General features: G+C 38.4%; 1 protein-coding gene across 2 annotated transcripts in view; it reads left to right on the top strand.

The window, feature by feature from the left end:
- The window catches only part of LOC138030102 (proto-oncogene tyrosine-protein kinase receptor Ret-like), a 428,681-nt gene that overhangs the window by 358,085 nt on the left and 45,596 nt on the right, over positions 1–25,000 (top strand). Inside the window, exon 1 of one of the 2 annotated variants that reach the window (XM_068877974.1) lies at positions 20,067–20,395. The exons of the other annotated variant lie outside the window; for it this stretch is intronic. The gene's annotated coding sequence lies outside the window, so the exon portion shown is untranslated. Of the gene's footprint in view, positions 1–20,066; positions 20,396–25,000 lie in introns of those variants that run through there. 2 annotated transcript variants of the gene reach the window in all.

The raw sequence follows: 25,000 nt of genomic DNA, 5'->3' as shown, positions 1-25,000 counted from the left end.
CATAAGGTTATGACGTCAGCTGAAAACCGAGAATAGACCTAATCGGCTAACTCAATGTTGTACCCAATTCAAATCTCCTGGGATTAAGATTATTTGTGTAATGTGTTTGCATGATGATGTAGCATTCATTTTAAATGCTATGAAAATACCGGGAGCAAAACGTTTTATTCCCAAGGGGTTTGAATTGGGTACAACATTGAGTTACCCGATTAGGTCTATTAGTTTTCACTTCATTCAAAATTAAAAACATGTTAAGTGTTAGGGTTAGGGTTTAGGGTATATCCACAGTTCATATGATTCATTTGATATACCATTTCATCATTGATTCATTCCTCACGGGACCATCAGAACCCACAAATGACCAGCTCTCAACGTCAGTGGCTTCGCACCGGAGTCGCGAGGTCACGGGTTCAAACCCCGTTGAAGTCCTGAATTTTTCAGGCTTTTCTACGCAATTGTGAAAATTGCGTTCGTAACTGCGAAGATCATAGCTTCACTTGATACTTGCTACTATTGCGACCTTACGTGCCTAAAATAATTATTTACATATCATCCGACAAGTTTTGCGTCTTATTTATAAATAAATCGTGTTACAGTTTGAATTATTTCTAAATAAGGAAAAAATGTCACAAATTTGTTCTAAATAATTGTTTTTTAAATGGCGCCCCATAGCCGGCGGGGTCGTTGTTGCCTGCATTGTCAATTTTCTGGACTCTCCCACTGGCGGTCGAGAATAGATGTCGCAAAACGACGCCTAAAACAGCTCAGAATGACCAAAAAATCATAACGCAGGACTCGGTTAACACTTTGTTTGATCTTTCATTGAATTATTTTGCCTTAAAACTTTATTGCCGAGGGACCAAATGGCAACCGCCGTAATGTATTTATCCTTCAATTCTACAGATCGATAAAAATAACACCGACATAGAGTGGTCCGCATGTGACCGATCACAACATCTGCTAGGGAAATCGTGTATGAACGAATTAGGTTTTGTAACAAAGACCTTCAAAAAGGCACTGACTTAGCAAATCAGCCTGCAAAAGAAACGATAACATGTCGTACGTTATGTTTTTAAGACAATTGAGACGGGCGTATGGAAAACCCGGAAATCTAGAATCCGGAACTGGAGCCGGAACCGGATCCGGCTCCGGAACCGGAACCCGAATGAAAACAATAAAGGTCGATGATATCCAGTTGTTTTATTTTAGCTAAAAAAGTTGAATGTTACATTACACACTTCAAACTGCAAAATTGCTTTTTAAGGATATTGTTGTGACTACAAAGTTCGTACCATTGGCGTCACTCCTGTTTTAAACGGCTCAAGTTACGAGAATGATTGACATTGAGACTTCTCCTTGTCCCTTGATGGCGTGGGAGCCAAGTTGGTACTGAAGCCATGGATGAAAGGAGTCCACAAAAGACAAAAGAAATTCACCCTTATTTATTGGAATAAAATGTTAGGGGTAAACAATTACGAACCTCGCCTTCCCGCATTCGAAGGGGAAGGAGAAATGAAAGGGAGATCGGTGGCAGAACGTGGAGGGCGCGTGTGGGAAAAGGGGAGGACGCTATTGCTTTTCGATCTTTTTACGCTCAGATTCTAATCGTAAAAATCGTGATTGCCTAGCTAAAATTAAATTTTTGTCAATCAACACCAACCTATTGCGGTTGAATTCAACGTCAGTTTGTTTTCGAGCTCTCACCTAAACAATCTTAAGAAAGGCCGCCAACTTTGTCTTTTTGATCTGATTCAAAACGTTTGGATAGAAACTCGAGATTATGCAACAGTTTCTTATTTTTCTTACACACACGTTGCAAACAAGTTGTGAAGAATTTTCGAATTTGTTTTTTTAAACGGATTCCAGCCACAGCTGTTAGTCGTTCAGGCAAACGATTTCTTTTTCAGCGTTGGTCTGAACAAATTCACTCACGATTTTGTTGAGACATATTCCGCCAGTAAACTCGCTTCACAAACTCGTCACACGTCGTTGAAAGATTGCTCCTTTTTCGGGCGACGGTGTTTTGGTTTCACACTTCTCTCCGCCGTGAGATTTTTTTAATTTATTCCTGCGTAGCGCATTTTCCTGTGAATGTTTTTCATTGGATGCCATTTGACAGTTAGAGATTTGGCAGCTGCCTTATGTATGCATATTAATTAGGGGGTCGTTTCACTCGCACCCTCCTCGTTCTCCCGCAGTTCTCCCTTTCCCCTTCGAACGCCTGCCACGCAGGTGAATTAGTGCTCAAAAAGACATCTTTCCTATGTTTCTTCTTGATCTCCAGTGCGGCGAGATCTCGAAGGCGAGGTTCGTAGTTCAAGTAACCTTAATATTTTATTTCACTAAATAAAGTGATTCAGACTTATTTTGTCTTTTACTTTAATTTTCTTTTGTGGACTCCTTTCATCCATGGCTTCAGTAACAAATTCGCTCCCACGCCAGCAAGAGACAAGGAGGAGTCTCAATGTCAATCATTCTCATAACTCAAGCCGTTCAAAAAAGGAATGACGCCAGTGGTACGAACTTTGTTGTGACAACAATATCCGTAAAAATTAATTTTGCAGTTTAAAGTGTGTAATACAACATTCAACTGTTTTAGCTGAAATAAAACAACTGGATATCATCGACTTTTCTTGTTCTTATTCCTATTCCAGATCCGTTTCCGTTTCCGGATTCCGGATTTCCTGGTTTTCCATACGCCCATTGCGACACTCACAATCGTCTTTTTGCTTTCTCCATCTTTCCTTCTCTGAATGTGAGAAAGTGCGCCTGCGAATTTTTGGCACAGTCCGAGAGACACAAAAGGGAAGCGGGAAAACATATCACCCAGGGGTGAACTCTTCTCTGTAACACAGTTTTACATCTTTTGTCGCGAGGAAATGTCAAATTATCATCTGGAGTTACGTTATCCTACCCAGACTACTCACGGACAAAAAATGCAATATTTATACCCTTTCTTAAAAGCCTTTCCTCTTATCCCGCGTTTTAAAATATTCCGTATATTCCGATAGAATGTTCGTGGTGAAAGTTTACTACAAGAACATTCTATCGTCCCGACTAGCTGCCTCTGGGTCTCCGAGGATGGGAACTTGCGAAAAGTTAATGAATATGTTTTGCTGAATGAAAATATTTTTGTTGAAGTTGAATAAATATATTCGTTCCATAAAACATAACTTTGGGCGTTGAAGTTGAAAAAATATTATACTTGCGCAAAAATAGCCCGTGTTGAAGGTGAAAGTTAGTTGTTGAATAAACAACGCCCGTGTTGAAGTTGAATGAATACAGTCATTGAATGAAGATATCCTGTGCTGAAGTTGAATCAATACTGATTGTTTCATACAAATATTACATTGCTGAATTTTCCAACAAACGGCAAACCATATCTGGGCAAGAAGACAAACCGTTTTGTCGGGCACAAAAATAAAAATTTCTCTTGATTTTAATAAGGATTGAAAAGGCCTGGGAAGGACTTTTGTTTTTTAGTCCCATGCCACTGGCGGGCTGTACATTTTTGGAAGTTGCATCATGGGATGTCAATTTAATACTTCCCTGTTTCGTGCAAATTCCACCCAAGTTTGAAAGTGAACGAGTATTACTTTGTGGCATCGGACTTTTGGGATCGACAACCATGTATTCAGCTCTTTTCTGTATTGTGATTGCAATCCTCTCAGTTTGCCCAGAAACAGGCGAGTTTTGATAGCTTTACTTTTTTAATTTGGTGCGGAGTATAGGTCTGTGGCCATATTCACAATGACTTGCAGTTTTAATAATTTGGGAATGATCCACAGGGCATGATGTTTACAGAACGGTCAATAAATCAACTGTTCTACCTAAGGACTCTGTCTCAAAGAATGAGACGTGCCTTATACAGTAATTGTGGTTAAATAATATTGCAGATGTTTCTCCTGCACTATCTGCTATATACCTGAAGATGGTGGAGACATCTTTTCTCCTGCCAGGTTTCTTTAAGGAAGAATCGGTATCTTTTTTCCTTCAGTGGGAAACAAGTCTGGTCGTATTGTAAGGCCCAAATTGAAATGGCATCATAATTACGTTGACAGCCTTGATTTGCTACAGGAAACTACAATGATTTATTGTTTCTGTAATTCTGGTTTTGTTACACAAACCAGAAGCAAAATAAGGAACATTTTATTTAAGAATTGAAAGAACTGAGAGCGAACTAATAATAATATAATAAAATTATTATTATTGGTTAGTGTTTCTGACCTGAATGGTGTTATTGCTTATCTGGATAACAGTGAAAACCAGTTTATATCACATGGTTCACTGCTACCGATGAAGAGAGTCCATGACGTCATAGGTTTTAAAATGCTGAGTGATTCAACAAGTCAGTAATTAGCAGAGATGTATCCAGATTTTCAACTTTAGGGGTGGTTAGACCCCTTTTTGAAAAATTGGGGAGGACTAACTCAAAATGTTTTGGAGGTCCAGCTAATTAATGTTCAAGAATAATTCCCTCCCCTTGAATATGTACTTAATATATATTAAAATGATCAGTTTCTTTGAAACTGTTATGCCTATTGATTCATTGATCTAAATTGTGGTGTAATCAGCTGTCAGAGCTCCACTGATCTCCTCTGAAAACGCCTCGAGGAATCTGTATGCTGTAGGAACTGTTGGCTCCAATTGATAAATGATCTAGATTTCTGTAGCCAAAAAAAAAAAAAACAAATAGAAATGAATCTCAGTTCTCCAAAAAAGAGCACTAATTTAGGAACAAAAGCATAAACAAATGTAAGCGATAGACCGTTCATCGTCGGCCCGTGACTTCACCATGGCTAATGTTAATAACCGAGTGATTGAATATATTAAGTAATATTATTTTGAGCTTCATGTTAAACATGTTATGTTTAACACTAACTCCACAAAAGGTTGCATAATTTACAAAACAGACAAGTTACGTGCAAAACAAGAACCGAGACGATGAACACACGTGCATGGCCCAAATTATTATCAACAGAATTACACAAGACAAAACTTAACATACTTCGCTGTTGGGTACTCTGTTTTTTCGCTCACGATAAACAAACCATTGCCTTAAAATTTGCTTGGAAAGTATGCAAGAAACTGAACTTCGACTAAAATGTTAAATTGTTATTGGCAGATTGAAAATGTTGCGATTGTCTCGCCTAACAAACAGCTGAGATAACGTCACACAACACTTGGGAATTCTAACACAAGAACTTAACTCCTCAAGCGGACATAATCGTTAATTTGAGAAAATGAAATCATTGACTACAAAATTCTGGAAATAACAGCTTACCTTGAAATTTGAGGAACTCAATCATTTCTCCATAGCGAGAAATTAGAGTTTTATCGTGAAATGTGTTCCCATGTTTTTCCTGGCGTTTGTAATTTGCATAAACATTCAGTTTTTGTCTGCGTCCAATTGGACCCTTTGTTCTATAATTATTCTGTGTGTTCAAAGAAAAAGGAGTGCATCCCAGGATGCAATGTCACACTCTGGATACATCTCTGAATAAGGGAGAGACCGTTTAATCACTCACTGAAAAACTATGTCCACATTAAAGAGTGATGGGGTTTCTTAAATTCCCATGATGCTTGGGTACTGACCAGTTAAAAATGGTAAAGCTGTTTAAATGAAGCAAACTAGCTTTGTTTTCAGGCAATTCATCTGTCAGCGCATTAGGGAGGTTTCCTACGCACAGATTCATGTGTTACACATTTAGCAACATGCAATCCTTTGAGTTAAACTTTACCAAATAATGAACCCAATAATGAACTAAGTATGGAATGGATGGAAGTTCTAAGAGTCACAAGTATCCTCAGGATGGCTTTCATCATATTTATGCATCTCTACCATGAGAATAAAATTTTTTAAACTTTTCTTCATTAAATATAACTGGTACATCATATTGTTAAGAGTCTCTAGTTCAGTTTTCAATGGTTATATTTATATTTGTACTCAACTCTGCACAGTTTTCAGGTAAAAAATAATTCATTGGAAATTTAACTAATTGTTGTTAGTCAAGAATTATTTAAAAGAAAGCTTGTCATCTCAGTTTTTGCTTCATTCCTCAAGGCAAGGGTTTGATCCTGAACTCTGGTAGTATGGGAAGTTTTGTCTTCCTTCTAATAGCAAATATGTTGTTTGTTTCAAGAAAATTTTTGGCTGTAAAACTAATTTGCATATGTAGTTTGATATTTGATGTGCGAGTTGTTTTCATTGACGTGACAAGACTTTTTAGCCATTTTGTATTTCAAGTCTTCTTTCTTGCAAATGATTAATAGGTAGCCAATTAGTTTTGCACGTCATTGAATGCCGGGTGGTAAATGCGATTATGGTAAGCGCCGTTCTCATCCATTTGGTCAATTAATTTGGGAAATCGCTTACCTTTATGCAACGATCATTCCATCCGGATTATTTGGCTAAATAGTAAGCACCCTAGGTTTCAATAGCTGTTATTATAGTTGAGGCCACGCTTCAGCAGTGTCCGTTTTAGAGCGCGCGGAAGCGAGACTTTCGGGTCAGTAGAAGAGTTAGAGATTTAGCGCGTGAAATGCAAAAAAAAAAAGATTTCCTATCCAGAATAGACCTTTTCGGCTTGCACATTTTGTTTTCCCAATACAGATCATGTGATAATACTCAGGAGGTTCGGTGTTTTGTTTTGTTCATTTAAATGAGGGCATGCAAGCATGAATATGCCTGCATGCACTCTCTTTAATGGACAAACCAAATGACCAAGCCTCCTGAGTATTATGACATGATCTGTATTCGGAAAACAAAATGTACAAGCCGAAAAGGTCTATTAACGTTTTTCACAGAAGAAGAGAAACAACAGTGGTTGAATGGAAGCTGCCCTCGATAGTTTCGCACATTTTGGGGTTGTTACTTTTGTTAACACTGCTGTTAGTTTTTCACACGCCCAGTGATGAATATATAGCTTTCTTGACATAAATTTCTAATTTTGTGGTTCCTTAGGTCTCACGTTTGTTCCATGTTGTACTCAAATAATTCGTTGTTTTCCTTTAAAAGTAACTTAATTTTATCAAGCCCTCACAGCATGACTCATTTCTTTTATCATCTGGAAGAAAAGAGAACACGGCTCAACACGGCTTAACATTTCCTTTGTTTCGCGGTCATCCGTGTGTGGCTCGACAACAAAGTCGAGTGCATTTGCAACGCTTTCAAATGCAACGCTCAACATGTTGAGCCCACGCACGCGCAGTGCCCAGCGTATCAATTGGGAGTTTAAACATATGGAACATTTTACAAGATGGCGCCGCAGGAGTTAGAACCCGGGAGTTAGAAGTTCTACAGGAAATTTCAAATGACAAAAATTCTAAAAGAGGAAAGACAAGAAAATGGACGGAGGAAGAAACGGGAAAGCTTATTGATTTGTTGGAGAAAAATACATGCTTATGGGTCGTTTTTTGACTTTTTGTCCTCATCAATGAGTTCGCTTACTAGAAGTGCAGCTAAGCATTTTCCTGCTCTGAGGAGATGAATGTACCTAAGATTCTTAGCCATGATTTAACATGAGCCTTTGTCAAATCTTCGGAATGCTCAACATGTTGAGTCATTGCTGAGGTCATTTGAACACCCCACTCAAGAACACCTCAACAAACACTCAACATGTTGAGAGCTTGTACAGTGGACAAATCCAGTGCATTTGCACGCGGCTTCAAGGTTGTTTGAAATAATTATAATCCAATTATAATCACGCACTGTAATTAATTGATGTGAACCCATTCCAAACTTAATTGGATTATAATTAAATCATAATCGAGGCCGAATGTGAACACGGCTTTAGATCGCAGTTTAGAATGTTAGGCTCTTTATATGGTGTCATGAATGTACCCAGTGCTCGACACACCAAGCATCGTATAATAACAACCCGCTCTTGGTCAGAGGACGCAATTGACGCTTTTCTGGCCGATCTGGAAACAGCTCCTTGGAGAATAATAGATTCCTTTGGAAATGTTGATGACATGAGGGGGTTGTGTAGTACCTGGGAGTCACTTATGAGAACGGTAACTGATCGTCATTTCCCTTTAAAACAAAAATGGATAAGGTCTCAACGCATCCATGGCTTGATAGCAATGTACTGAGAGTAATGAGATCACGTGATCGGGTTCACAAGCGAGCTGAACTATATGGCTTACCCGAAGACTGGACCGGATATAGGCAGTTACGAATCTTGTGACCAGCATGAACAGAAAAACAAGAAAGGTATATTTTTACACTAAGTCGAGGGAAACTCGTGCTAGGCCTAAAGTTTTTTGGAATACGCTCCGTAAGGTCATTCCGGTAAGAATAATTCGGTGAAATTGAAAAACTGGTGATAAATAGAAAGGAGGTTAAGGACAAACAAGACATAGATAATTCACTGAACGAGTACTTTACTACTATAGCCTCGTCTCTGCTATCTGGTTGCCATGCTAATACAACTGCGAATTCCTTACCATCAACCTTGACTTAAGGTGTTCCTGACACCGACGCTGCCTTTACGTTTCAACCCGTGAGTGAAGATGTTTTTAAGGTTCTACGAGCAATGGCCACAGGTGCAGACAACATTCCAGCAAAGATTTTGAATATTGCAGCCCCTTGTATAAGCAGGAACATAGCAAACTTACTCAGTGAGTCTTACCAGAACGGACATTTTCCACTGTCATGGAAGGTTGCCAGAGTAACTCCAGTGTCCAAGGGAGGTTACCTTACAGAGCGTGACAACTACAGGCCTATATCCGTTCTCCCAAATGTCTCTACAGTTCACGAATTCTTTGCTAACTTGGATCTCATGCAATATGCACAAGAAGCAGACCTTATTGGTGAACATCAGTATGCTTATGCACGGAACTCATCGACATCAGTGGCCCTGATTAAAGCTGTTGGCTCATGGAAGTTAGCCATTGATTGTCCATGGCAAAAAGGTTGCAAGTGCCTTCCTTGATTTAAGGAAGGTGTTTGACATCATAGATCATAAGTGAAAGATATATATGAAATACATCATATATTGCACTGCGGGTATGAAATCAAATGAAACCATGTTGTCTCGCAGTGATGAGCGCAAATTTCTATTGCGTCGAGAAGCCTGAAAATTTTTCAGGACTTCAACGGGATTTGAACCCGCGACCTCGCGATACTGGTGCGATGCTCTAACCAACTGAGCTATGAAGCCACTGACGTTGGGAGCTGGTCACTTCTGAGTTCACAACTTCCCGTGATAAGTAATTATGAGTGAAAGATATATATGAAATACATCATATATTGCACTGCGGGTATGAAATCAAATGAAACCATGTTGTCTCGCAGTGATGAGTGCAAATTTTTATTGCGTTGAGAAGCCTGAAAATTTTTCGAGACTTCAACGGGATTTGAACCCGCGACCTCGCGATACAGGTGCCATGCTCTAACCAATTGAGCTATGAAGCCACTGACGTTGGGAGCTGGTCACTTCTGAGTTCACAACTTCCCGTGATAAGTAATTATGAGTGAAAGATATATATGAAATAAATCATATATTGCACTGCGGGTATGAAATCAAATGAAACCATGTTGTCTCGCAGTGATGAGCACAAATTTCTATTGTGTCGATAAGCCTGAAAAATTTTCAGGACTTCAACGGGATTTGAACCCGCGACCTCGCGATACCGGTGCGATGCTCTAACCAACTGAGCTATGAAACCACTGACGTTGGGAGCTGGTCACTTCTGAGTTCACAACTTCCCGTGATAAGTAATTATGAGTGAAAGATATATATGAAATACATCATATATTGCACTGCGGGTATGAAATCAAATGAAACCATGTTGTCTCGCAGTGATGAGCGCAAATTTCTATTGCGTCGAGAAGCCTGAAAATTTTTCAGGACTTCAACGGGATTTGAACCCGCGACCTCGCGATACCGGTGCGATGCTCTAACCAACTGAGCTATGAAGCCACTGACGTTGGGAGCTGGTCACTTCTGAGTTCACAACTTCCCGTAATAAGTAATTATGAGTGAAAGATATATATGAAATACATCATATATTGCACTGCGGGTATGAAATCAAATGAAACCATGTTGTCTCGCAGTGATGAGCGCAAATTTCTAATGCTTCGAGAAGCCTAAAATTTTTTCGGCACTTCAACGGGATTTGAACCCGCGACCTCGCGATACCGGTGCGATGCTCTAACCAACTGAGCTATGAAGCCACTGACGTTGGGAGCTGGTCACTTCTGAGTTCACAACTTCCCGTGATAAGTAATTATGAGTGAAAGATATATATGAAATACATCATATATTGCACTGCGGGTATGAAATCAAATGAAACCATGTTGTCTCGCAGTGATGAGAGCAAATTTCTATTGCGCCGAGAAGCCTGAAAATTTTTCAGGACTTCAACGGGATTTGAACTCGTGACCTCGTGATATTGGTGTGATGCTCTAACCAACTGAGCTATGAAGCCACTGACGTTGGGAGCTGGTCACTTCTGAGTTCACAACTTCCTGTGATAAGTAATTATGAGTGAAAGATATATATGAAATACATCATATATTGCACTGCGGGTATGAAATCAAATGAAACCATGTTGTCTCGCAGTGATGAGTGCAAATTTCTATTGTGTCGAGAAGCCTGAAAATTTTTCGGGACTTCAACGGGATTTGAACTCGCGACCTCGCGATATTGGTGTGATGCTCTAACCAAGTGAGCTACGAAGCCACTGACGTTGGGAGCTGGTCACTTCTGAGTTCACAACTTCCCGTGATAAGTAATTATGAGTGAAAGATATATATGAAATACATCAGTGGCTTCATAGCTCAGTTGGTTAGAGCATCTCACCGGTATTGCGAGGTCGCGGGTTCAAATCCCGTTAAAGTCCCGTAAAATTTTCAGGCTTCTCGACGCAAGAGAAATTTGCGCTCATCACTGCGAGACAACATGGTTTCATTTGATTTCATAGCCGCAGTACAATATATGATGTATTTCTTATATATCTTTCACTTTATAATTACTTATCACGGGAAGTTGTGATCTGAGAAGTGACCAGCTGCCAACGTCGGTGGCTTCATAGCTCAGTTGGTTAGAGCATCGCACCAGTATCGCGAGGTCGCGGGTTCAAATCCCGCTGAACTCCTCAACAATTTTCAGGCTTCTCGACCCAATAGAAATTTGCGCTCATCGCTGTGAGACAACATGGTTTCATTTGATTTCATACCCGCAGTGCAATATATGATGTATTTCATATATATCTTTCACTCATAATTACTTAAGAGCGCCTCTCAGCAATTTTCACCTTAGACGGTGCAAGATAAAAAAATCTAAAATTGCCAAACTTTGACACAATAAAGTACTACCAAAACCATTTTTAGAAAAATATGTTTTAGTTTGTTTCGATAATTATTTTACCTGGACGGCGACTTTTTCGGTATGGGGCCTTGTGAGCGAGTGAAAACGACTCCAAAATGTTGCTTGTTTGAATCGCTATTTTTGAAATAACGAATGAGTAACTTGAAAATCAAAACAACATGGCACAACTAGAGTAATTCCTTCACCCTTTAGCGCTGTTAACGGTACGATATACCAAAACTGGAATTTTTGACCAAATTTTAAAACTTAACCTTTTTTACATTGATTACAGAGTGCCAAATTTGTACGAAATTCGACTGTCAAAAAAGCATCCTGGTACATGGCTTTCTCAAACGGGACGATATTCATCGGAATAAGCAATGTTTCTGCTGCAATTAAATTCAATAACATTTTTGGGTAAATGAAACGGAGGATTTTTGAGGCCCAATTTCAACATGCTGTTTGTCAACAAAAGTCGACCTTTGACCACCAAAGCGGAGGCGAGGTATATTGAAATCACAAACGCTAATCTCGATTTATTCACTGAACAATTCGAGTATTTAGGTTTACTGGAACTACTGTAGGTAAAATGGAACGTGTCATTGAAATTTAACTGTTTTGGTTTAAGAGTGACATATCCGGCAATTAAAATAACTGACCTAAAAATTTGCATACTAGTAAGATTCATTCCATTCCATATTTTTACGCAAACAAGTTTCCTTAATTCACTTTCTGAACATACCTGCAAAACAAACAAAGAAAGGTATCCCCCTTTATATAAGTATACGCTGGTTGGATTTTCCTCGAAGCCCTCAAACGACCATCGAACCAGTCGAACGCTTTGTGACCTTCGTGGGTTGTGCCGTGATTGTGTCGTCGAGCTGTTACGCAAGAGATTAGGACAAAGCACACAGACCAATGGCTTCGTGCGGTTATTTGTGGCCCAAGTTCTGATAATCCAGCAAACGTTCAATGCGTAACAATAGCAAAATGTGATAAGGACACCAAGGGACACTTGAGAAGTTATAAAGTGTCGGATTCTTCTCTGGATACAGAGGATAGGCTTTGCTCGCACGTGCAGGTCAGCTTTAACTGAAATCACTTAAATTAAGATATTGAGCAGAAAATCACTTTGCGAAATCCGCAGATACTACCTATTACAGACTTAATGTCAAAAGCAGAATACCCGCCCACAAGAAATGGACCCTAAAAACACTGCTGCCGCAGTGCCGCAGTCGTGTATGAGGCATTAGGACCGCGGCACTAGCCAGTCTACTCAGCTCAACTTAACCCTAAGTCGAATAAGGCACTGCGGCACCAGCCATTCTACTCAATTCACTCTATCGGCACTTCGGCACTGCGGCTAGCGTCGCAAACGTAAACGCCCCTTTGTGGACGGGTATTCAGGAATCGCTCCAATTGCGAAAATATAGTAAGCAAGATATGTAAGACCATGTAACCATCTGAATCATGTATCATTGTACGAGACTGTGAGCACTCACTTTTCCAGGTGTCCCTGAAGCGAGTACATTGATCAGCGCAGCCGGATTGTATCACTGCCTAAACCTAACGGTTATTGTTTTCTTATTAATTGCTTTCAAAGGTGTTTTTGAGATATACGATATCATTTTGGATACGACGATTTGCCTACGGCATCGTGATCGATTTGGAATCCGATGGAGATGTAATAAGAAAAATCGCGCCTGCCCACATGAAGGGGCATCACACATGGCAGTGAAAGGGGAGCGCGGATTAACCCTTGCTCTGTCTCTAAAACTTCAAAAGCTTACTCCAAGTAGTACTGATTCCTATGGCATCGCGTAAGGGCGAACCCCACTGTGGAATACAGTATTGCATGAATAGAACAACCGATCGATATACATACATTCATTCATGCATAACTTTATTTATCCTCGAATTTCAATGGAGCTTACAAAGCTACTGTCTCCCGGCTTATTTTCTGACATACATTTCAATGGATAATAATAATGTTATTATTATTAGTAGTATATAAATTTAATAATAAAATGTATTATATAATATATACTGGTATTATGTATAATTTATATAATATAATTACATAAGTATCATGATAATAATAATAATATATCTGTAACCCTATACCTATTGTAGTTCTCTAATGACGAAATATTGGTAAAATAAGAAATATATACACCCTCACAGCCGTACAGCCACCTTGCGCCATTATTTTTTCTTGAAAATATAATATTATTTTAATCACATTTTCTGAATGAAACTTGCACCTAGTTTTTGAATAGATTGCGCTCTCTCTCTGAGCTTTAACGAACAATAAATCCTGGCTAATTTTCCAACCTACAAGACATACATGGTGTGGTAGTCTGCGGGTTTTAGAGAATTCTATTGACCAGAATCATGCTAAATCCGTTGTATGTATCAAAAACACTGAGAACTAATTTTCATAACAAAAACTTCGCACTTAGAACGGGTTTGAAGAGGAAACAGGCATGATCTATTTTCTTAAACTTTGCAATGAGTTTTGTCTTAGCGTGCCAATTACTCTCCAGCAAAAAAAAATGGGAATCACGGAGTTCGTTTTTGCGATATACGCGTTTAAAAATAATATATAGCGTGTTTTTTGGTGGCTCATTTGTTTCCATGGTAACCTATTACGTCACATCAATGAGTGCATCTGGTTAAGCATTTATTGGTGTTTCACATGGTATCATAACATTGCAGTTAAAGTGTAGTTAAAAAAAATATATTTTCCCTCTTGAAAGTCCATATTGAAAAATAAACTTTAGCGAAAGGATTTTTCCATTCAAACGAGAGCCGAATTTTCTACGACTTTTTAAGTATCATGCAAATTGCCCGCCATTTTGGCATACCACTCGCTGAAGTCTTCTCTCGACTTATGACGTAGATTCAGGAACACGTGGTCAGAGAACATGAGGATTTGAGAGTTGATGCGAAAAAATGCCTTAAAGATGCCTTACCGCTAGCCGCAGTGCCGAAGTAAACGAAAGTGGGTTTCGCGCGGTTCACGTCGGATAGAGTGAATTGAGTAGAATGGCTGGTGCCGCAGTGCCTTAGTCGACTAAAGTTTAAATTGAGCTGAGTAGACTGGCTAGTGCCGCAGTGCTTGCCTCATGGTTCTTTAGAACGAGGTGTATCCAACAACACGACTGCGACACTGCGGCAGCAGTGTTTTTAGGGTCCATTTCTTGTGGGCGGGTACTCTGCTTTTGACATTAAGTCTGTAATAGGTAGTATCTGCGGATTTCGCAAAGTGATTTTCTGCTCAATATCTTAATTTAAGTGATTTCAGTTAAAGCTGACCTGCACGTGCGAGCAAAAGCCTATCCTCTGTATCCAGAGAATCCAAGTGTGCCTTGGTGTCCTTATCACATTTTGCTATTGTTACGCATTGAACGTTTGCTGGATTATCAGAACTTGGGCCACAAATTCCCCCAACAAACTCAGAATAACCGCACGAAGCCATTGGTCTGTGTGCTTTGTCCTAATCTCTTGCGTGACAGCTCGACCACACAATCACGGGCACAACCTGGAACTCACGAAGGTCACAAAGCGTTCGACTGGTTCGATGGTCGTTTGAGGGCTTCGAGGAAAATCCAACCAGCGTATACTTATATAAAGGGGGATACCTTTCTTTGTTTGTTTTGCAGGTATGTTCAGAAAGTGAATTAAGGAAACTTGTTTGCGTAAAAATATGGAATGGAATGAATCTTACTAGTATGCAAATTTTTAGGTCAGTTATTTTAATTGCCGGATATGTCACTCTTAAACCAAAACAGTTAAATTTCAATGACACGTTCCATTTTACCTACAGTAGTTCCAGTAAACCTAAATACTCGAATTGTTCAGTGAATAAATCGAGATTAGCGTGTGTGATTTCAATATACCTCGCCTCCGCTTTGGTGGTCAAAGGTCGACTTTTGTTGACAAACAGCATGTTGAAATTGGGCCTCAAAAATCCTCCGTTTCATTTACCCAAAAATTTTATTGAATTTAATTGCAGCAGAAACATTGCTTATTCCGATGAATATCGTCCCGTTTGAGAAAGCCATGTACCAGGATGCTTTTTTGACAGTCGAATTTCGTACAAATTTGGCACTCTGTAATCAATGTAAAAAAGGTTAAGTTTTAAAATTTGGTCAAAAATTCCAGTTTTGGTATATCGTACCGTTAACAGCGCTAAAGGGTGAAGGAATTACTCTAGTTGTGCCATGTTGTTTTGATTTTCAAGTTACTCATTCGTTATTTCAAAAATAGCGATTCAAACAAGCAACATTTTGGAGTCGTTTTCACTCGCTCACAAGGCCCCATACCGAAAAAGTCGCCGTCCAGGTAAAATAATTATCGAAACAAACTAAAACATATTTTCCTAAAAATGGTTTTGGTAGTACTTTATTGTGACAAAGTTTGGCAATTTTCGATTTTTTTATCTTGCACGGTCTTAGGTGAAAATTGCTGAGAGGCGCTCTTAATCTATTGCGTCGAGAAGCCTGAAAAATTTTCAGGACTTCAACGGGATTTAAACCCGCGACCTCGTGATACCGGTGAGGTGCAGCGTTCCAGGTAAATTTTTTCAAGTTGAGGGGTCATTAAGACCATTTAACGGGTCACCCAGAAGTCATACCAGCAACAACAACAACAATAACTTTTATTACATTTTTGCACATAATACAGTAATAACAGACCTGGCACCGCAGGTAGCGAAAGCTAATCGAGGCGGGCCAGGAAAAATAAAAATAAATAAAATCTGCTAACCTTTGTTTAAATTAAAAAGAAACGTGTTACAGAAAAGGCAAAAGAAGAACTACTTAAGAGAAACTGGTATTGCACTAGTTCATTTAGGCTACATAGCAAATGCGAAGAATCTGGGACAAAACAGGATCGGAAAATAAGGATGTACAACTATGAAGAAACTTTTGATATGATGGATTCTAAATCTTTAAGAATCTTCATTTTCCAATATATTTAACAAAATCATTTTTATCTTCTTTTTAAAAGTAGCTTTAGAAAGTGCCCTTAACTTAGTTGGTATCTCATTCCACAGTTTTGCACCAATTCTTGAAAAGGACTTCCTCTTAATTTCAGTATTTGATTTCTGGATATAGAAATTATTAGAGGCCGAGGCTCGTGTATTGTAAGAATGGATGTTCGCAGTAGGAACGAACGGGTCCTTCAAATTTGATGGAACAGAGGCCCTTTGGTTCACAGGTCCTCACACGTTCGTACGACGAAACAGATGCTTTTCTGACGTTAAAAACCTGGCTACCGGCCTATTAATTAATCATTTGTCAGAAAGAAGAAATTCCTGTCCTCGTTAGAAAAAATAGACATGCATTGCTTACGTGTGGTAGTGTAGTAACACAGCGATTTACTCCATAATGTCAAATGAGCTGTGTGTTGTCTTCCAGGAGATTCAAGTTGTCCTTGCGTAATATGTAGCTCTCACAGTGTACGATATTGTTTTGGTATTGTCCATCATTTTAGTGCCATGTTAGAAGCATGGTAAATATCCTGAGAAGACATGTGGTTACTAGCAAAGTACTGAACCCAGAAAGATTGAAGAAAATAAATGGGAAGTGAGAAACATTGGCTTCTGGGCTGACATAATGATAATTTTCAAGCTCCTCACAACTTCTTTTCACCACAAGTTTAAGCGTGCCCTCTGAGCATCTGACAGCTCTGTAATACTAAAGTTTACTAAAGTAAAACCTTTACCGGCGGGGTTAGTATCAGGATGGGTGACCTAAAACGTATACCCCTTCCTAAAACAGAAGCATTGGACCGAAAATACTATTAACGCTAACAAATGCGAACTCAGCAAGGTACAGATTTTGTTAGCTTGCTTTATGCAAAAACAAATATTGATGCAAAAGTAAATAAATATTGATGCACAGTTTTTAGAAGGACGGTCGCTCGAGAATAACATATCTACGACATGAAAACAACATTAATTTTGAACCGTGAATATATAATATAAAAAGTTACGATCAGCGACAAATATTTTGGGAGATTTTTGCTACGTTCAATTTTGTTATTGACTTTTGACTGCACAAATAAATCGCAAAATCGAAAGTGACAGCGCCGGAATTAAGCGAGCGCCGTGATCAAGTTACTGCGGCATGTTTACTTGCCAAACAGTGAAGCATCTGTGTCAAATGATGGCAAGATTCCGGGTTTTCGTAAGTTTTTTTTTTCCTGTCAAGTTTTATAAAGTTTGACAATAAATGAGCGAATTCAAAACAAAGATCACAATCGCCCAAACTCTTTAGGTTGACCATTGTTTCTGCAAAGTCAAAAATTTCCTCTCCAAGACGAGGTTATTTATCACCCGGTGATTCGATCATTTTGGAAATAGCAGCTACTTTATTATTCATCGGCGTCACAATTTTTAGCTGATTTTGGGGCTCATTTTGTTGAAACTCAAGCGCGCTTGAGACCTGTTTATTTTTGTTAACCTTTCCTGCTTACAGAGCAATACTAGAATATCCTGCCGTATCACATTTCAACCTTAGGCTCGAAAATTCAATACACAACATGATATTATAATTCACAAAGGCAGAAAATATCACAGAATCCTTTTCCAGCGAAACATTTTATTGAAACGAACAACATGCTATTAGAGGCAAAAACCTCTTTCTATTTCGTTGCATGCATTCAATCGTGTCAAATTACCATGTACACAGCAAAATAAATTTCAGGTTCAAACCCATTCCTGAAGAACCTTCTCCTTGAATAATGATACACAAAATAGTCGACAAACTTTGTTTCAAATAATTCTTGACCGTCACATTTCCAATTATTATTTTTTACCTGACTTTATTGAACCCATAAGTTACCAGATAATTTCCCATTTGGTTTCAGTGTTGTACATAACACTACACGTGATAAAATATTGGAAATACAGCTCGACGGGCGAAAGATTGTTGTCGAAGTCCAGTACTCGTCGCTTTTAAGATTCCAGATCATCATCGCCTGTCTTGTTTATCCAATTGACGTTCCCTTCTTGAGCTCCATGAGAGCATCTTTTGTTGAAAGATGCACTAAAACGCCATTCGTACGTGTTGCAATGACTTTCGACGCCATTGCTGGTTAACGAGAATAACAAACTCACGAGGCAGAATGTATATTTATATTTAATTAAGTTAGCACAACAGAAAGACGCTAACCTCATTTTGACACGAAAATGCTTTACTATTGTCATAAAAACTATCCAGTTAAGCTCGCATATTGTAAAACATGATAAATTCATAAAGGACACCTTTTCCAGTGAACAATTTTTTTAAACAAACAACATATTTGCTGTTAGAGGCAAAAACCCCTTCCTATTTCATAAAGTGCGTGAAGAGAAAAAACTCAATCGTGTCAAATATGCGCAATATTACAACAAACTAAAATTTCAGGATCAAACCGTTTCCATGAAGAACCTTTTCCTTGAATAATGAAGCACAAAATAGACGACAAGCTTTCTTTCAAATAATTCTTGGCTGTCACATTTCCAATTATTTTTTTTACCTGAAGACTGTGCAGAGTTGATCACAGATCCACTTAAGGTGTTCGATTCGTTCTCTGTCTTTGTTGAACCCATAAGTTACCAGAGAATTTTCCATTTGGTTTCAGTGTTCTACATAACAGCACACTTGGTAGAATATTAGAAATGCAGCTCACTTTGATTTCGGCTCGACGGGCGACAGATTGTTGTCGAAGTCCATTACTCGTCACTTTTAAGATTTCCACCGCCTGTCTTGTTCAGTATCCTATGGACTTGCCTTTATAGAGCTTCATAAAGGTATATTTTGTTCAAAGTTTCCACTAAAACGCCAATCGCGTTACATGACTTTCAACGCCATTGCCGGTTAAGTTTATCGTTCTAATGTGTCCACCAGGGAAATATATGCATTTCCCACTACCCTCTCGATCCTAAGAATATACGCACAGAACAAAGACACCACTTAGCAGGGGAGTGACAGGCAAGACTTTTACCGACATGGTAAAAAAAGAAAAAAAAAAAAAAAAAGAAAACAAACAAATGAAACGCAGATTCCGACTGGGTTTGCCATACTGGCAACCCAGTCAAAGAAACTAGTAGACAGTGAATTATCGTAAAAGTAAAAGTACTTGACAGGTCTCAGACTGCATTTCCCACGCATTTTGATATCATTTACACGTTTTGTAATGATGACGATACGTCAATATGCAGTCACCAAGCTGACCGACAGCCTGAAGGACACCGGTAAAACTGGTCGAAATGTCGGTTTTAAAGGGTATTTTAACCTCAGAAAATCCCGGAAACATTCAAATTTTGATGTTTATACCAAAGTTTCTTAATATGTTTGTTAGTAGAGAAAAACAGTATATTTCATTGATTTACAATTTTAACATAATTTTAGTGTACAATAGTTCAAATATTACCTTATTATTACTATTATTATTATTATTATTATTGTTGTTGTTGTTGTTATTATTGTTCTTGTTCTTGTTCTTGTTATTATTATTAATATTACGCTGACTTTATCATTTCAATTTCTGGATTCAATTGCCACGGGAACTTAAATTTAAGGTCAAAATGCAGCATCGTTATGATTATTTCCTTCCACACTAACACTACTAATTTCAGAGAACTGATGAACTCCTCAAGTTAAAGCAAATACTTCAACAATAAGGCTAAGGTGCAGATCCAACTTTTCTCTGTTACTGGATACTTAAGGGTCGTTAATTCTGGCTTTTTTTTGCCCGCAGAATCACAAGTGACAATTACACCCATTTCTCGAGCCCAGTTCGTGTTTTGGAAGGACGACCTCTAACACTGAAATGGACCTACAGCATTCAAGGAGGTTCATTTCGTCGCGTGGAATTCCTTATTTCTGGAGCATCTGTTCCCATTATAGAAGCATCTCTTTCTGGAAACCCAATTACCATTGATAATCGAGTGTCAATTAATGTTACGGGAACAAATGTAACAATCACGTTTAGTGCCGTTGACAGAAACGACAGCAACGATTATACCCTGGTAGTCCTATCCGATGGACCTAGCAGTGACACATCAGACGTGAAAATTATAGTGCAATGTAAGTCAGCTTTAATTTCAACATCTCTCGTGAGGTAGATAGATAGCTTTATTAAAAATCCATTGCAGCTAAAAGGCTGGATTACGTACTGTACAAATGTTTACTTAATTACTAAATACGAAAAAAATGAAAAACTAAATAAAAAAAGCTAAAATTATTATGTATATTATACGTGATGAAATTTAAGAAATACCCGTGTTGTACATGATAAAACTATTCTTTAGTCTATTTGTTGTGCAAAAAAGTACGTTAAAAGCGCACTTTCTCCTTAAGGCTACGGGACTAAGATTACGCGACGGTTGAATATAAGGGACCAGTTATTTTGACGTTGTTGAGAAACAAAACCGTTTCCATGTAATTTGAGCTCAAATGCTCAAATGCCACAAACGTAAAAGTTAGTTTTTTGTTGAATTGTGTGTTTTATTCCGCTTTGAGCTGCAGATGACTCATCAAACAACTGGTGAAAAGGCCAGGGTTGTCATTAGAAAATTTAATAAGTGTATGATCTGTACACATACCGTAGTTACAAAAACAAGGAGCGACCTAAAACCACCTAAAACTACCTACAACCATCTACAACCACCTACAACCACCCCAAAAATATCAACAACCACCTCAAAAACATCTACAACCACTTACAAAGAATCGAATACCATCTTAAACAAGCCATAATTACTGGGTTGCCAGTATGTCAATCCCAGTCGAAAAATGGGTAATATTTGTTTGTTGTTTTAATTTTTATTTTTTGCGTGTCATGAAAAGTCTTGTCTGTCACTCCCCTGCTAAGTGGTGTCTTCGTGCATAGTCTTCTGTGCATATTTTGTTGGGTTTGAGGTGTTGGGGTAATGCGTAGATTTCTGTGGTGCACAATTATTAACCTGCAATGGCGTCGAAAGTCATTGTAACGCGAATGGCGTTTTAGTGGATCTTCTAACAAAATATACCCTCATGGAGCTCAAGAATGGAACGTCAATTGGATGAACAAGACAGGCGCTGAAAAAAATCTTTAAAGCGACGAGTAATGGTCTTCGACAACAGTTTCATTTTCAAGTGAGCTTTGTTTTTAATATTTTACTAATTGGTGTTATATAAAACACGGAACTCAAATGGCAAATTTTTTTTTATGGATTTAACAAACATTGAAGGAATCGAACGCCTTGAATGTATCACAGTGTTTACTCAAGTCGCATCTTAGTTGTCTGGCAACTCACATTACCCGGTATTTTGTACTAAACTCTGCAAAGGTAAGAAAAATTTGGATATGTGATAGTGAAGAATTATTTGAATGAAAGCTTGTTGTCTCTTTATTGCTTCATTATTTACGGTCAAGGTTCTTTCGAAAAGGGTTTGATGTGAACTGTCAGAAATTTATTTAATTGCATATGTGTTATGACATGGATTGTGTCATGCAATTGAAATAGGAAGGGTTTTTGCCTCTAATTGCTGCCGATAGGCGGCCTTCATATTCTTGAAGCCATCGAGAAATTTTGCTTCAACGGTTCGACCCATCGTTCGCATTAAGAAACAGCCAATCAGAAATCCTGTTATATGGCGCAGTCTAGCCAATCAGCAGCTGTCTTATACGAAAAATTGACATGTGCTTGCTCAGTGGAAAATCGTGCTCGCTCAGCGGAAAATCGCGTGTGCTCGCAGCAAGTTATAAATACAGTTGATCAGAGTGAAGGTTTCGCTGTTTACGGGTGAGTTTTGGCACTTTTTGCTGATCTATTATGATTACTTCTATTCAGTCGAGGAAGCATTCATCAAGGTCATGAAGCTTTCAGTGAGCATTCTAGAGGCGACAGTGTGCATTTATGTCACTTGCAGCTTTGCTTTCCAATCGATCAAATTCGGTCGATTTATGGACACAAACAAATATCGATAACATCTTACATCATGGAGATCGCATGCATTTACATGCACTAACCAATAAAATGGTACCCGATGCCAATACTCTTTCAATAGAGGAGTTGCCGGAGGTGGCAACCTCGCAGAACAATGCTGAATACCGTTTAAACTACAACAAATTTTATCAAGGGCGCATTGATCGCTCATTTTGTGGCGATGGGCCATTTTGCTCTCTGAAGCAGGTTTTGATTAATACATTTTCGGATAGTTCAAATGCAATGTTAGTGCTTGATGGTTATGTGATGGCTGTTATCAAAAAATCAGATTTTAGTACCTGTTTGATTCACATGCACGAAATTCGCTGGGAATTCCTGATGAAAATGAAACTGCTGTTGTTTTAAAGTTTTTCACCATTTCCAAAAGTTGACATCCCGAGCACTTGGACCTAGGAATGCTGAAAGCTGTCAAAGCAAAGGTTACTGCTCTACGAGAACCTAAAACAGTGCAAACAAGTTTAAGTAATGGAACTTTGAAAATGCTAAAAGGGCAAATTGTAGACACAAAAGCCTACTCTAAGATAGTATTTTTGGAGAAATTTTGTGAACAAATAGAAGAAGGCATAACATACATTTTTCAGAATGTACGAGTAAAGAAAGACGCCATTACTAAGGAACTGGATATAAATACTGCCAAAAGTGGCACTGTAAATTAAGCAAACAGAGCTACATACCGATATTTTATCTTTAGCACCAACATTAACTGATGATTCTATCACTACAACTGTAGAAGGATCTGTAGCAGGTGTGATTTCAACATCCACTTATGTAGCCTATATGAAATGTAACAAGAAGATAGAAAATCGTGACAACTCATCAGACATTACTGCATGTAATAATTGGAACATGCAACAGATGACAAACTTTTGTCCCACGCAGTATTATGCTCAACTATTTATCCTAACCACACCAAAGATAGACAAGTTGCCTCTTACGCCTTTTAACAAAGTTATCTCACAGTTGTTTTCCACAGAAGGTGTCAGTGATCCTTCGAAGGATGAGTTCGTAAAGCTCTTACTAAGTTTAAAGGACATAGTGGTAACTTACAACAAACGTTCCAAAGTGGTCACTAACATTCTCAGACCACATACTTAGTGTATTTCCATAAGGCTTCGAATATAGCCCAACATTGTTAGATGACATAGTCTATTACACGTTGCGTTACACAATGTCACTGTCACTAATTGTTCTAACGATCAGTTCATGAACCCGTTATTGCCGTTATACGTGTAGTAACTGTTGTTGTACCACAGTGACTGTTGTTACACCAAGTATTTAGTGTAAGCCCTTATTACTACATGTTGCGTTAGACAGTGTTATTTATTACATACACTTTTCGTTTTCGTTAACCAATATATTTCTTTTCCACTTTTAGCAATTACTACAAGCATAATCGCAACAAAAGCCTTAGCCATACCAATAGTTACTTGTTAACGTTATACTCAAAGAACATACTTGTAACCATGTCATTTTGCAAATAAAATAAGTTATATTTTTGTTGAAACTCTCATTGTCGTATTTGCATTTAAAAACACCCTTAACGGCAGCACTCACTTCTCAATGAGAACTGCTAGTAGCAACTATGTTGTTTATTTCAATAAAGTTTTCGCCGGAAAAGGATTTTGCGATATTTCCAGCCGTTGTTAATTTTAATATCATGTTGTTTAATTTTCGATGTTAACAAATTTGCATACTTGGGTTGATATGTGGTACAGGAGGATTTTTGTGGTAGTGCTCTCTTCTGTGACGAGAACAAACAGGTCTGTTGGAAGCGAACTTGAGTTTCAACAAAATGAGCCACAAAATCAGCAAAAAATTGTGACACTGATGAATAATAAAGTGGTGATAAATGACCTCGTCTTGGAGAGTAAATTTTTGACTTTGCAGAAACAATGGTCAACCTCAAGAGTTGGGCGATTGTGATCTTTGTGTTGAATTCGCACATTTCTTCTCAAACTTTATAACACTTGAAAGAAAAAGAAAACTAACAAAAACAAAAACCTTGTATCTTGCCATCATTTGACACAGATGCTTCACTGTTTTGCGAGTAAACACGCCGCGGTAACTTGATCACGGCGCCCGCTGAATACGATGTCACTTCCGATTTTACGCTTTACTTGTGCAGCCAAAAGTACAATAACAAAATTGAACGTAGCAAAAATCTCTCAAAATGTTTTTCGCTGATGGTAACTTTTTATATTCGCAGTTCAAAATTAATGTTGTTTTCATGTCGTAAATTTTGTTGCTGATGGCAAAATATTTTATTCTCGATCGACCGTCCTGAAAACTTCCTTCTGCTCTTCCTAAAAACTGTGTATCAATATTTATTTACTTTTGCATCAATATTTGTTTTGCATAAAGCAAGCTAACAAAATCTGTACCTTGCTTAGTTCGCATTTTTGAGCGTTAAAATAGAATTTTCGGTCCTATGCTTCTGTTACGGAGTGGTGGTATATTTTTTAGGTCACCCATCCAGATACTAACCCCGCCGGATAGGTAAGAAAAACTTCCATGAACTTTTGTATTAGAAAGCTGTCATATGCTAAGGGTGCACGCTTAAACTTTTGATGAAAAGAAGTTGTGCGGGAACTTGAAAATGATCAACGTGTCAGCCCAGACGCCAATGTTTCTACTTTGCTAGTAACCACATGTCTTCTCTGTGGGCTATTTACTAAGACTTCTACCACTGCACTACAATGAT

The sequence above is a fragment of the Montipora capricornis genome, chromosome 13, assembly GCF_036669925.1.
Source record: "Montipora capricornis isolate CH-2021 chromosome 13, ASM3666992v2, whole genome shotgun sequence".
NCBI classification, from domain to species: Eukaryota; Metazoa; Cnidaria; class Anthozoa; order Scleractinia; family Acroporidae; genus Montipora; species Montipora capricornis.
Note: the sequence above shows the minus strand (reverse complement) of the source record. Positions and strands in the feature narration are given on the sequence as shown.